Raw genomic sequence first — 13,679 nt, 5'->3', positions numbered from 1 at the left:
CTATTCTTCACCAGCCCATAATCAATGGAGTGTATAAGAGGAATATCGGCGCCCCTCTTTAATTGCTGCAGCTCGCCAAGCTTTTCCGGACAAACCCGGAGGAAAGGGGGGAGAGATTTCTTTTAGGAGAGGCAGAGTGTAAGGATCTCAGTAGTTCTTGTTTCCCTTACAACAAAACCTGGCCTTGGCCGGAGATTCTTTTGGCGGGCGTCCGGCCAGGTCAATTCAGCGCTTGTGAGAGTAATGCTTATCTACCAAACTTTTCGCGCATAGTAGAATTCACGTTCTCATAAGAATGGAGCCGGGGGGATGGGTTAGTCAGCATTATAACCTGTTGTTTGAGCGAGGGTTGCTCATTCCTGCCATATGCGTGTGTATTGTGTGCTTTCAAGGCGAGGGTGGGGGTGTAAGCCCCCCCGGACCCCTTATAATCAAAAGCACTGCATTTCTGCTCTTTGGAATTCCTTACACCCTGGTATCTGAATGACAGCTGAGCTTTGCGTAGCCTAATATGAGCACTGAGATCAGGCTAGCAGTCTCATCTGTGAACATAAATAGTCCCAGAATTTGAGGCTAATCTGTAGCAACACCCTGCTATGGAAAAACCTAACTGGGGATCCTATGGCTGCTTCAGATGACTTTTTGCTGATATATTCTAGATTCTGATTTTGTTGCTTTTGTGGTATTTGTGTGGGGTCAATTTTAATACTTTAGTTATAAGATTTTGGAGTGAATTATTTGATGTAGTTTTATAGTTATGCTATTAATAATTATACTGTGCAATTTGATGTGAACATGATCATTAGTGCAGTTTGCCTTATTCTTACTCCTTCAAGTAGTAGCAGAGTAGTAGCAAGGAGGGTAAGGAGCCTGGGGAAGACGCCTCCTTAGCCAGACTGTGGCTCAAACACCTATCTTGTATAAACCACTCCCCTGAGACTGGGGGTGAGGCTGGGGTTATCAACACCTGGGTAAGGGACAGAGGGACAGCAACAGGGACAAAGTGCAAAGCTGGTAGAACACAGCCTTGTAACTCTCACCATAGTTGCCTATATGGACAATATTATCATCTTTAGCTCACACTGGACTGAATATTTGGAGCAAATTCTGAAGGCTTTGCAGGGCTGAAAATAAACCGGGCCAAAAATCATATTGGTTTCCGACAACATAATTATTTGGGCTTTGTAGTGGGAGATGGTTGGGTCTGGTTTCTGCCAGAAAAAGTGACCTCATTGGAAGAGTACCCCGACCAAAGACCAAATGGCAGGTTTGGTGGCTTTGGGATATAATGGTAGGTTCATTGTGCATTATGCCTCCCATTGTCTGATTGTCTCCAGAAAGACCAACTAAACAAGGTTCAATGGATTCCTTAAAGACATGATGCCTTCAACATACTTTGGACTGCTCTGTCCTGGACATCTGTTCTCATGAATCTGACTTCAGTCAACATTCTTACTGAGGACTGATGCATAAGAGATGAATTATACTCTCCCAGAATTGGTGCAGCAAAAAGTTTCCAATTTTATTCTTGAGCCACAAATTACAGTCTGCCAGACATCATTCCATCTTACCCCAATGAGCTGTTATTTTTGTCCAGGAGGGAGTGGGGATAAAAGGTGCTGACCACATCAGCCACATGGTCCCCATAGGGCAGGACTTTTGGAGGTGACCAGCTAGGTGGCACGTTTCCTGCAGTAGATTGGAGGGGATGGGGCTGAGGGCCAGGCAGGGTTTAAAAAGCCCTCCCTCCCTGACCTTTGGCCTGTATGCTACAGCACCTGTCTAGAATTGCCCTCCTTCCCTATGCTACATTATTATTACTTGTATATGCTTGTACTGTTGCATTGCTTATTTTATTCATCAAAGCTGGGCATATTGGGCATTGGAAGAAATATTTTTGTGGGAGGTGGCATCCACAAACCTGACTCCCAAAAGGTTGGGGAGACCTTAAAAGACCTTGGGGGTGTGGTGAGGTGCATTGCTGCATGCCCAGGCAGGCGCTGCTGGTTGGCCCACAACTCCAGGCAGGGACGTAGGTATAGATTTTTATGGGGGGGGTTCGAGGGTGAGACCAGGCCCCCACCTGCCCCTGGGGCCTCCCCAAGCCCCGCCCCTGGCCTCAGTGCTTATAAAAGCAGCTCTCTGAAACCAGGGATGGCAGACTCCCCTACCCCACCCCCCACCAGCTGGGTTCCCAGCCACTGGCAGCCCCTTCTGCCCTCCCCTCTGGGCAGAGGCATAGCTATGGAAAATGGAGCCCAGTTCAAAATCTGAGTTTTATGCCCCCTCACATGGATGGATGCTGTGAAGCTGGAATCCACCCCCGAACAGCATCACTTTCAATGGTGTTTAAACTAGAGAACCCAAATTCTCCTTCTAAATCCACCTTAAAGGGAGAATGTGGGATCCCAGTTAAAACAACATTGAAAGTGATGCTGTTTTGGGGTGGATTATCCCCAACCCTGAAACAGCATCACTTTCAATGTTTAAACTGTGGACCTCAGATTCTCCCCCTAAATCCATGCCGAAGAGGATTTAAAAAGATAATGTTGGGGAATTGGGGGGTGCCTGCTGTCAGGGGTGCAATTGTTAATTAGCAGCACCAAACTTTCACAGTGTCTTTAGAAGGCTCTCCTAATGATACCACCCAGGTTTGGTGATGTTTGGTTCAGGAGGTCCAAAGTTATAGACTCTCAAAGGTGTAGCCCCCATCTTAGCTCCCATTGGAAACAATGGGGGATGGGGCACCCCCTTTGGGAGTCCATAGTTTTGAACCCCCGGACCAAACTTTACCAAACCTGGGTGGTATCAGTAAAAGACTCTCTCTATGATACCACCCAGGTTTGGTAAAGTTTGGTTCAGGGGGTCCAAAGCTATTGACCCTCAAAGGTGCAGCCCCACCTTCTAATAGCTCTCATTGGAAACAATGGGAGATGAGCACCCCATTTGGGAATCCATAGCTTTGGACCCCCTGGACCAAACTTCACAAAACCTGAGTGGTATCAGTAAGATACTTTCCTGATAATACCACCCAGGTTTGGTGAATTTTGGTTCTGGGGGTCCAAAGTTATGGACCCTCAAAGGTGTAGCCCCATCTTCTTTTGGCTCCCATTGGAAACAATGGGGGATGGGGGACCCACTTTTGGAGTCCATAAATTTGGACCCCCTGTACCAAAATTCACAAAACCTGGGTAGTATCATCAGGAGAGTCTCTCAAAAAATCTCTGAAATTTTGGCACTGCTAGCCTAAAAACTGCGCCCCCTGCAGGCCAAAAATTAAAAGAAACACTAAAAAATACAAAAACCCACAAACGGGGGGGCGAAGCTTTGGACATGTAATGACAGGGTTTGAACCAGATAATGTACCCCTTACCTATGTCCTTGACTCTAGGTAGTAATGGCAGATGTACACAGAAACTAGCACCCAGTGGTATCCCAGGATGTGCTTATTCCTTGCCTCTTTCCCCAACTAAGAGGCTGAGGAAATACGGCACTCATCGGTTCAACAGGTGGGTTGCCCAATGCTAGGATCCATTGTTATGCTGCTCCTTAGCTCCTCAAGCCTGAACTCAATAAACAGCAGTGGCCAGCTATTTTTACTAAAGAATGTGTCTGCATGTTATTTTCCAGCACTGAGCTTTCCACTAATACCTTTCTTGGAACAACAAGATGTGCTACACCACCATGACAATTAGCTGTTAGCAATGAAACAGACTGTAGGGACTCTCCAGTATTACATTGCCAACAACATTTTTGCCCACATAACAGATCATTCATGAAGGACCATAATAACTAGGTTTTTGAGGTGGTGTCGATCCCTATCTCTCTGCAGATTCACAGTGAGCTACCAGAAAAGCAAGATCCATGCCAACACCAACTGTTTTTGTTGCTTCTTGAAGATGATGTATACATCACACATTTCCAGGCCAAGAGAAGGATTCCCACACTTACTCCAAAGGACTGCAATTCCCACTAAAAACACATTGTGCCGGCAAACCCTGAGGCTGCAGAAATCATCCGTCAGATTGCAGCAGGGTGTGACCTTGGCAGATTTTACTCAAGATTCAGCCAGTTTGAAGGAGCCTAGCCAGATGTCAGCAGTACACTCAATATCAAAAGGCAACCTATCCAAGTTCCTAATAGATATGACCCTGGTACTGAGACCCAGGAAAGCTCTGAAAAAGGGGTAGGGAGAACAGAAAGCACTGCTGTGGAGAGCAGCCAACTATCTAAAGTCCAAGGGGAAAGGTAAGTGAGCTTACCATTCCAAGGCAAGTATACACTGGTACAGGAGCTTGTTATTCCCCAGGGAGGGAGGATTGGCTAAGGCTAGGGTTGGCCCTCCCTTGGAGAAGCATTTAAAGGGAGTAACCAAAAGCAGCCAAGGAGGAAGAGCTAGACCATTCCAAGTCAGATGGGAGTAGGTAAATATTTGAACAGAGTGGGAAAATTGGGTGAAGAGAACCCCCATCTTGCTCTATTCTGAGGCTCTGTCCTGGGGTTCATGCTCATCTAGAAGCAGTTCTAGAGTTGGATGGTGAGACAGCCCTGAACCCAACCCCAGTGGAAAGTGATACTGGCCAAATCAGTTGCATATTAATTTGTTTTGTTATATCCAATCAGCTTGACAAATGGTCAGTTCTCTATCCACACAGAGATGACACACAGCCTCTCTACACTGCCAGGCACCCTCCTTATGGGGATGACAACAAAAGTAATGGCCAGACCAAATGGCTAGGCCATCAGATCAAAAGTGGGAGGACAGAATAGAGATAGGCTTGTCAGACCTTCTGCTGTAGTGGGAGATTTCCTACTTCAAGTTCTGTTGCCTGATGTTACTCTAAGCAGAGGGTACAAAAATTTTCAAAAACAAAAACAGTGATGTTGTTGATCTACCCCTGTCTCAAGAGATCCCTGGTATAAGCTTTTCAGAAAGACCACAAAAGAGACATACTTGGTATCTATTTCAACATGGAACCTTCGTATGGCATTTTCCCAACTGCATTTCCAGAACTTACCAACAGCCTTACTTGCTGAGTGATATGTTGAAATACTGCAGGCTTTATGCCTCTGCATATGTGATGAACCTGTAGTAGAAGACTGGCTCCATTATATCCTGCCCTTTGTATTTAGAACTGAGATAAACTTAGATAAACTATTGATAGGTCTAAATCTCCCATCTTACAGACAAATTGGCCTGTTTGTTATCATATACGAATGCCTTGATTACTTGTAATGTGGCATTATTTGCCCTGGCTGCTTAGAAAATCCAGTCCAAATTAACTCCAACAGTATGCTAATGGAATGCTCAGAGGCTAGCATTTAGTGTGTAAGAATTCTCATTTTGACAAATATCATCATTTATATTTTATTTATTAGTTGATGATGTATTTATTTGCATTCGTTTTTATTTATAAAATGTTTATACTGTAGTGCCCCTGGGCTATAAGCAATTAAAGTTTTGAATGAATGACTGACTGATGTAGCTATGTCACCTCTGGGTTCAAGCTCGTAGTGATAAACAGTAACTGTAGATCTTGCAGGCTTTGCAAGAGTTTCTGGTGGTTTCTATAGTTATACTTTATTACTTTTGTGTTGTGCCTGGAAGTGATGTAGAATTAGTGATTGTGCCCACCCCCATATTCCCCCCACTCCAGCCAGGCAACCATAGGCAGATGGTATGAGATAACTATTGTGTGAGAGGTCAGGGTTGGCTGTTGAACTTGCACTTGGTTGGGCATAACCAGTGGTGGGATTCAGCAGGTTCACACCACTTCGGCAGAACCAGTTGTTAAATTGGTGCTTGTAAACAATCAGTTGTTAAATTATTTGAATTCCCACCACCAGAACCAGTTGTTAAATTATTTGAATCCCACCACTGGATAACCCATATAAAGATCAAGTGGCTGGTCAGAGAGGAGCCACCAGGGCCTCTCCAGGCAGAGGAAAGGCCTAGAAAGAGAAAAGGAAACACAAGGTGCATAAATCCTTCTCCTGCCAATGACTTGGATCCCTACAATCTCACTGGTCTTTTTGCTGAGCATTTCAGCTTCCCAGCCCTCCAGCTGATTTCATTTCATTTCACCCCTCCAGCTGATTCATACTTTGTGTGTTTGAACTTCACAATTCAAAGCACTTGCTTTGGGGGCAAAACACATCTCTTATCTCTGTAAATGTAAAATCCTCCACTTTTCATGAGAAAAGTTAGTATCAACTTTTTGCACCTTTCAACTTTTTCTATTTTGACAGCAATCTTTAAATAAAACCTTTTAATTTTTTTCTGGGAGTTTTTATATACCTCAGACTTGGTGGCTGATCCAGGCAGCTCCTTCATGAAAGAACAGAGATAGTGCCTGGGGAAAGATGGGTTCAAGGGATAAGGGGGCTAACTGAGGCCCATTCCACATGTGCCAGGGAAGCTGCTGTGCACCAGTATAAATGAATAAATGGGTGCAGCCCAGGGGCCATTCACATGCTTCTGTGTGGGCAGCCCCGGAGCTGCCATGGCTCATAGAGGTACCTCCACATGGAGTTGCCTCCATTTCATTTTTTCAACTTCTCTTCTCTTCCCTGCACAGTTCTGCAGGGACAAGGTGACACATCCCTGGGGGTCAGGAGGCAGGAGGTGTGTCCCCTTGTCCCTGCAGAACTGTGTAGGGAAGAGAAGGTAAGTTTGGAAAAAAGGATGCACCTAAAAGCAGCTCCTCCCATCTGGTGCCATTCACTCAGCACAGGATGCAAAACACTGTTTTTGAAAAAAAAACTTGCTCATTGAGCGAGTTTCAAAAACAGTGTTCCTTCACCAGTTTGTGGGGGGAAAGCCTTGTTGCAGAGGCAGCAGCCATGTGAAGTGTTCCCCTGGAACAATGTTTTTACCATTCCCGGGGTGCTGTTTTTGGCCCATGTGGAACAGGCCTAAGTCCATCTTTGGAAAATAAAGGAGGAAGAGTTTGGATTTATACCCTGCCTTCCTTTCCTATAAAGAGACTTGAGGTGGCTTACAAACACCTTTCCTTTCCTCTCCCCACAACAGACACCTTATGAGGTAGGTGGAGCTGGGAGGGTTTGGAAGAAATGTGACTATCTTAAGGTTACCCCATAGGTTCCATGTGTAGAAGTGGGAAAACAAATCCAGTTCATCAGACAAGAGTTCACTGCTCATGTGGAGGAGTGGGGAATCAAACCTAGTTCTCCAGAGTAGAGTCCATGACTCTTAACCATTACACCTTGCTGGCTTTAGTCAAACCCACATAAATTAGGCTGGTGATTTTGGTTTACTAAACCTTTCCCCACCCAGTGGTTAATCTGTGCAGGTAGAAAGAGTGGCCCTGAATCAGCGGGGCCCACCATTGCTGCCGGGGATGGGCTCTGTAAAGAGGCCCCACCATGCCTCCCCTTAGAAGGCAGAAGGCAGGCAGTGCCCATGCCCACTATGGGTGTCAGCATCATGGCTCTAGCCTGGCATCATGACATCAGCAGGAGGGGTGGCCAGGAGCCTATATGAAGCTTTGACGTGGCCTTTGGCCCCTCCCTGGAGCAGAGTAATCAATATTTGGAGTTAGTAAAGAGATGGATGTTGCTTGTTTAGGCTGATTTTCTGGTAATGACCATCCGAACAACAAACAAACTTACAGTGCAATCCTAAAACTGCTTTCCTTAGCATCAATCCCATTGAATAGATGTGAATAGGATTCTGAGTACAGCTGCTTAGAACTGTTCCCTTAGTGACAGTTTTGCTTGGTTTGATAACTTTATAAACATTGGCCTTGTACATTGAAATGTGTACACACATAGGGCCTTCAGTAATTCTGACAAGAATCAAGGAATGGATCCCTCATAAACACAGCACTCTTCAAAATAATTTCCCCATACCTTTTCAATTTTTATATTACTTTCCATTGGGAACTGCTTTTATGGCTTTCATCTAAGCCCCTGGTAAGAGGGGTTTATGGGAGATATGTTGACAGGCTCTCAAGCACTGCAGTAATAGAGGTAACTCAATTATGTTAACAGCTTTGCATCACCGATTGTCAACCAGACTTGAGGTACCAGCAGGCACCTTTTCATATCTGAATCCACAGCTGTTCTCTTAGAACGGAATGTAATTCACTACAGTGACTAGATAAAACTTCCATGCAATTTTACAGGATAGCATAAATGTCCTCTAATAGATCAGCACTGAAGAAGATCAAGCAGCAGTTAAAAATATGCTACATGAAATATTTCCACACAGTGAATAACAGCACATTAAGTATTCTATGTTATTCACACAGTTGACGTTGCATAGTAATTTTATTTTACAATAATATTATGTTATGAGGGGCTGCTAATGATCAGTGCAGTAAAATAAAATATTTGGTAATAAAATTTTGTAGTATAGGGATTACTCAACCTGATAGGTGCTAATAGTGGACAGTGGTTGATAACTATTTCTTACTATTATCTCAAATCATACAGACAGGATACTGGAGTATTGTTCTGTTCTCTTGGAGAAAGGATTAATCCAAAACCACAAATCCCTAATTGTGTACATAACAGCCACTCTATGTGGTCAACTTAAACCATCAATTTGCTCATTTTCCCCAAGAGAATTTATGTAAATGCTTCTCACCAAGGACGCAGGTATAGATTTTTTATGGGGAGTTGGGGGTGGGGCCACACCCCCACCTGCTCCAAGGCCATGCCCATGCCCCCCTAAGCCCCACCCCTGACCTAGTGCTTATAAAAACAGACTCCCCTGCCCTGCCCTGCCCCCCACCAGCTGGCCTCCCAGCTGGCAGCCATCAGTTCCTTCTGCCCTCCCCTCTGGGCAGAGGCATAAGGGAAAATGGAGCCTGGTGTAAAATATGAGTTTGGACCAAGTAGCAGCTGCTGTGATATGGAATCCACCCCCAAACAGCATCACTTTCAATGGTGTTTAAACTATAGAGCCCAAATTCTCCTTTTAAATTCTCCTTAAAGGGAGAATCTGGGGTCCCCAGCTAAACAACATTGAAAGTGATGCTGTTTGGGGGTGGATTATCCCCACCCTGAAACAGCATCACTTTCAATGTGGCGTAATGGTTAAGAGCAGGTGCATTCTAATCTGGAGGAATCGGGTTTGATTCCCTGCTCTGCCTCTTGAGCTGTGGAGGCTTATCTGGGGAATTCAGATTAGCCTGTGCACTCCCACACATGCCAGCTGGGTGACCTTGGGCTAGTCACAACTTTTCGGAGCTCTCTCAGCCCCACCCACCTCTCAGGATGTTTGTTGTGAGGGAGGAAGGGCAAGAAGATTGTAAGCTCCTTTGAGTCTGCTTCAGGATAGAAAGGGGGATATAAATCCAAACTCTTCTTCTCCTTCTAAACTGAGGACATCAGATTCTCCCTTTAAATCCATGCCGAAGGGGGTGGATTTAAAAGGAGAATCTCGGGAAATTTGGGGGGTGCCTGCTGTCAGGGGTGCAATTGTTAAGCTAGAAGCACAAACCTTCAGTGTATCTTTAGGAGACTCTCCTAATGGTACCACCCAGGTTTGGTGAATTTTGGTTCAGGGGGTCCAAAGTTATGGACCCTCAAAGGTGCAGCCCCCATCTTCTATTAGCTCCCATTGGAAACAATGGGGGATGGGGCACCCCCTTTGGGAGACCATAGCTTTGGATTCCCTGGACCAATCTTCACAAAACCTGGGTGGTATCAATAAGAGACTCTCCTGATAATACATTCCTGGTTTGGTGAAGTTTTGTTCAGGGTGTCCAATGTTATGGACCCTCAAGGATATAGCCCCATCTTCCATTAGCTCCCATTGGAAACAATGGAGGATGGGGGCACCCCCTTTGAGAGTCCATAGCTTTGGACCCCCTGGACCAAACTTCACAAAACCTGGGTGGTATCAGTAAGAGACTCTTAGTAAGAGAATCCCACCTCTGACTCAGCCCTCAAAATGATTCCTGGCCACCATTTTAAAATCATTCTGGGTTTTTAAAATTCTCCAAGGATTCGATGCTACATTGCTTCAAAGCCTCATGCTGTGATTCTCCTAGGTTGTGTACACAAGGTTTTGAGGCTTGACTCCCCCCCAAAATATCTCATTCTTTCTTTCTTTTCTTCTTAAAAACACTGCATGTATAAATTATCCTTAAAATTATTCAGAATACAATGTTCTACATTTCTCAAATGCTTTTAAATGGTCCACCTCCACAATAGTTTTACTTCACACATTGATAAGCAATAAAGAGAATTTCTGGGTGATTTGTACAACCAGAAAGGGGAATATGTCAAAGAAAGTTCCTTCCCACTCACAGCTGATTTATTAAACAAAAGAAGCACAATAAATGTTCTCTTTTGGTGACATGTGAATAAGCCAACTCCAAAGGCATGTACTTCTGAAAAATACTGGCTTTTGGGCTTCACATTTCTATCAGAGGCTGCTTCCGCACAGCCACGCTGGGGGTTGGGTTGGCGTACATGACACCGACCCAACCCCCAGGACTGTTAGCACAAACGGTCCTGGGAACGACAGGGAAGACGGCGCCATGGAGTGCGCCGTTACCGATCGATTATATCTTCCCTTGCGACCGCCTCCGGTTGCCGCGTCGCCGAGGTTGTCAGGGGACATGCCCCCTGCTTCCCTGCGCGACCGTTCGAGCCTCGCAGGGCAGGGGGGCATGTTCCCAGGCCTCGGCGGTGCACCGGAAGATCGCAGGGAAGGTAAGTCGATCAGGAAAGTGGGGAGGGATGGCGCCTTCCAGCCGTTGCTGTTCGCATGCCGTTTTCCAAAAACCTCGCTTGGGGAGCGAGGTGGGAAAATGGTGGCTTTGTGCCACTGGGGAGGAGCAAGGGCAGCGTGGCTGTGAAGCAGCTGTGCCCCCATGCGAACAGCTCCCTAGGGATGGCGTTTTTGCCATCCGCAGGGCGCTGTATACGGCCCGTGCGGAAAGGACCAGAGTTTTCTTGTCCTCCAACAATTGCCATTGGAAATTAGGGGAGAATCATTACATTGAATTTATTTGTGATTTACTGGTTTCCAAGTTAATGAACACACCTTTAAAGGTGTTTGTTCCTGCTTTTTCTGCGAAGGCTACCTAACTATTCCTCACATAGGATGAGCTTGGCTTCACAGTAGTAATTGTACTCTGTTTTGCCATATCTTGTGACACTATGAGAGGTCAAATGTGTGTTCTGTCGTAATGCATAATACCTCACATAAGGATAGACCAAAATAGTAGGTAGCCATCTTAGTCCATTAAAAAAAATCAGCAATGTATTTCTCTTTATTAAAAGCAACTCATATGTCATAATTTAGTGTTCATGTTGTAAAGTTCCCTAAGAACTCTTTATCTGACTGGATGTATGGTACAAAGAAAATTGTGACACACACACATGGTCTATTGGCCATCCAGCCTGAATACTAGATGGAGATCGTAAGCTGGGCAGTGCATCTGGAAAAACTCAAACCGAAAAAGCTGTTACCTTCCACATGGGCCAATAAACACAGGTGTATGATGCTTTGCACAGATCCCACTGCCAAAATGAGTCCCCCCCATGTTATTTTCCCCCAACCCGTTTTTTAAATATTGATTAACAAGTGATTTACAGCTGCTCACAAGCGAACTGCCAGGGAGGAGGCCCTTTATTTCCCTTCCTTGTCCTTTTTTTTCTTTTGTGGATTGCATCTGTGTAGCTATGCAGGTGCAACTGATCATATGGTGGGACATCAGTATGGCTGTAAGGGTTCATTTGTGCATGCCTGAATAGCTACACGTGTGTGGAAAGCAATTACAAAAAATAGATGCATCTCTATGCAAAGGCACAACAGCAACCCAGATTGTTTCTGTGGGTTACAATCACTGTCTGCACAGATGCATGTGAATGAGAAAACAGGAAAGCGAGTTCCTTTAACCCAACTACAACCTGTTATACATTTATTTATTTGATTGATTGATTGATTGATTGATTGATTGATTGATTGATTGATTGATTGATTGATTGATTGATTGATTGATTGATTGATTGATTGATTATACCGCCCAAATGGCTCAACTGATCCCCAAATTCAGTTCTCCTGCATCACCTCTGAAGCCTGCTTAGAGTTTGGAGGTAGCAGGAGAACTGAAATGTTAGTCTCAGCTGAGACAAGTCTGGCAATCAGCTTTTCCCAATCATGTCTGAAACCCACTTGAACTTGGAGGTGGTGAGGGAGGAAACTGAATGCCAGACTTGGTTCAGCCAATCCATGCATTCAGCATTCCCTGACATCTCTAAAGCCTCCTTGTACTTCAGAGGTGGCAGAGAATTCAGCAGTGCTGCTTGGAATTGTTCAGCTTAAAAAAAATCCAAAAAGTTAAAAAAAAAAAAGCTGAAAAAAGCCAGTATGGGTATTAGGGCTTTTTTTTTTAACTTTAAAAACTTTTTTTTTTCCTTTTAAAGCCAAACTCAAAAATTGTTTTTAAAAAGGTGCACATCCCTAATTGCAAAATCCTGCTCATTACCTGGTGACATTCGCTCTTTAAAAGGAAGTTTCAAATTGTTGCTGTTTAGGGATGAAAGTATACAGAAAAAGTTTAACACTACATTTGCTATTATTATATGACTTTTTAGTGCAATTATCTTGAGCGTCTTCTGCAGTGCACATCTTTGTGATTTACTCAGACATTTTTGTGGAGTGTGTGGCAATTTGAAGCACAGTTGAAAGGGAGTGATATCTGCTTCTGACTCCTAATTTTATCTGCCAAATATTCTATCAAAAGATTATTACAGTACAAAAACTTATAAAAACAAACCTTGATTCAAATTGTGGGATTAAATTTAGATAGCCATGCCTCACTTCTCTTAGAAATGGGGGCCTAAAAAAGTTCATAAGATCATTTTCCATTGTATCATCATAATTTCAAAAGGGAGGTTATATCAAGAAAGTGCCCAGACACCCAGCAAGTTTCCATGTTAGAGTGGATATTTGAACATGGGTATCTCGAATCTTTTGATATAATAACAGCTGTTTGACTACATGAAAATATATATTTGACTCGATCAATTGCAGTATGTCTGTGATATATTTATTTTATGTTCATGGTGGGCAACATATCTCCGCAGTCATTCATGTATTTAAAGCTAAATCGATAACCTAGCTATTGTATGGTGTTCCCATTTGGGTCAGTTCAGTCAATCAATCCATGGAGAAGGTTCAAACTATCTTTATGTACTTTATCCTGGGTGTCCCAAACTGTGTTGGATATGCAACCATGTGTTTGGAAATAGGGATGGGCCTTTTGGAAATTAGAACCTGCATACAGACTTTTAAATTCATTTTTAATCTGATCATCCCAGCTATGTGCATACTACATTATTAGGCTCCTACTTAAATCAGTGATTTTCATGGTTTTGCAGAAAATTAATTCAATTGGCATTCCATTTGACTCACTCCTTATGTCAGGGAAAAAACAGGTCTTCACATTGCTGTGCCAGAGATGGATGGATCGTGATAGACTATTTTTGCACTCTAGCAAATAGAACATGTTTTCCTGTTACAGAGTGTTAGTTTATGGGGCTCATGCTCCCTATTCATTCCACCTAATAGCTCTACAAATCTGTTGAGCTTTCATAATTACCAGCATTCTACCTTCAGCAATCCTTTTTGAATTTCTCATCAGGAGAGATATTGTTTGTGCAGAACTGAGGTTCCTGAATATTTGCCTCATGTT

This window comes from Sphaerodactylus townsendi, linkage group LG09 (assembly GCF_021028975.2).
Source record: "Sphaerodactylus townsendi isolate TG3544 linkage group LG09, MPM_Stown_v2.3, whole genome shotgun sequence".
Taxonomy (NCBI): Eukaryota; Metazoa; Chordata; class Lepidosauria; order Squamata; family Sphaerodactylidae; genus Sphaerodactylus; species Sphaerodactylus townsendi.
Note: the sequence above shows the minus strand (reverse complement) of the source record.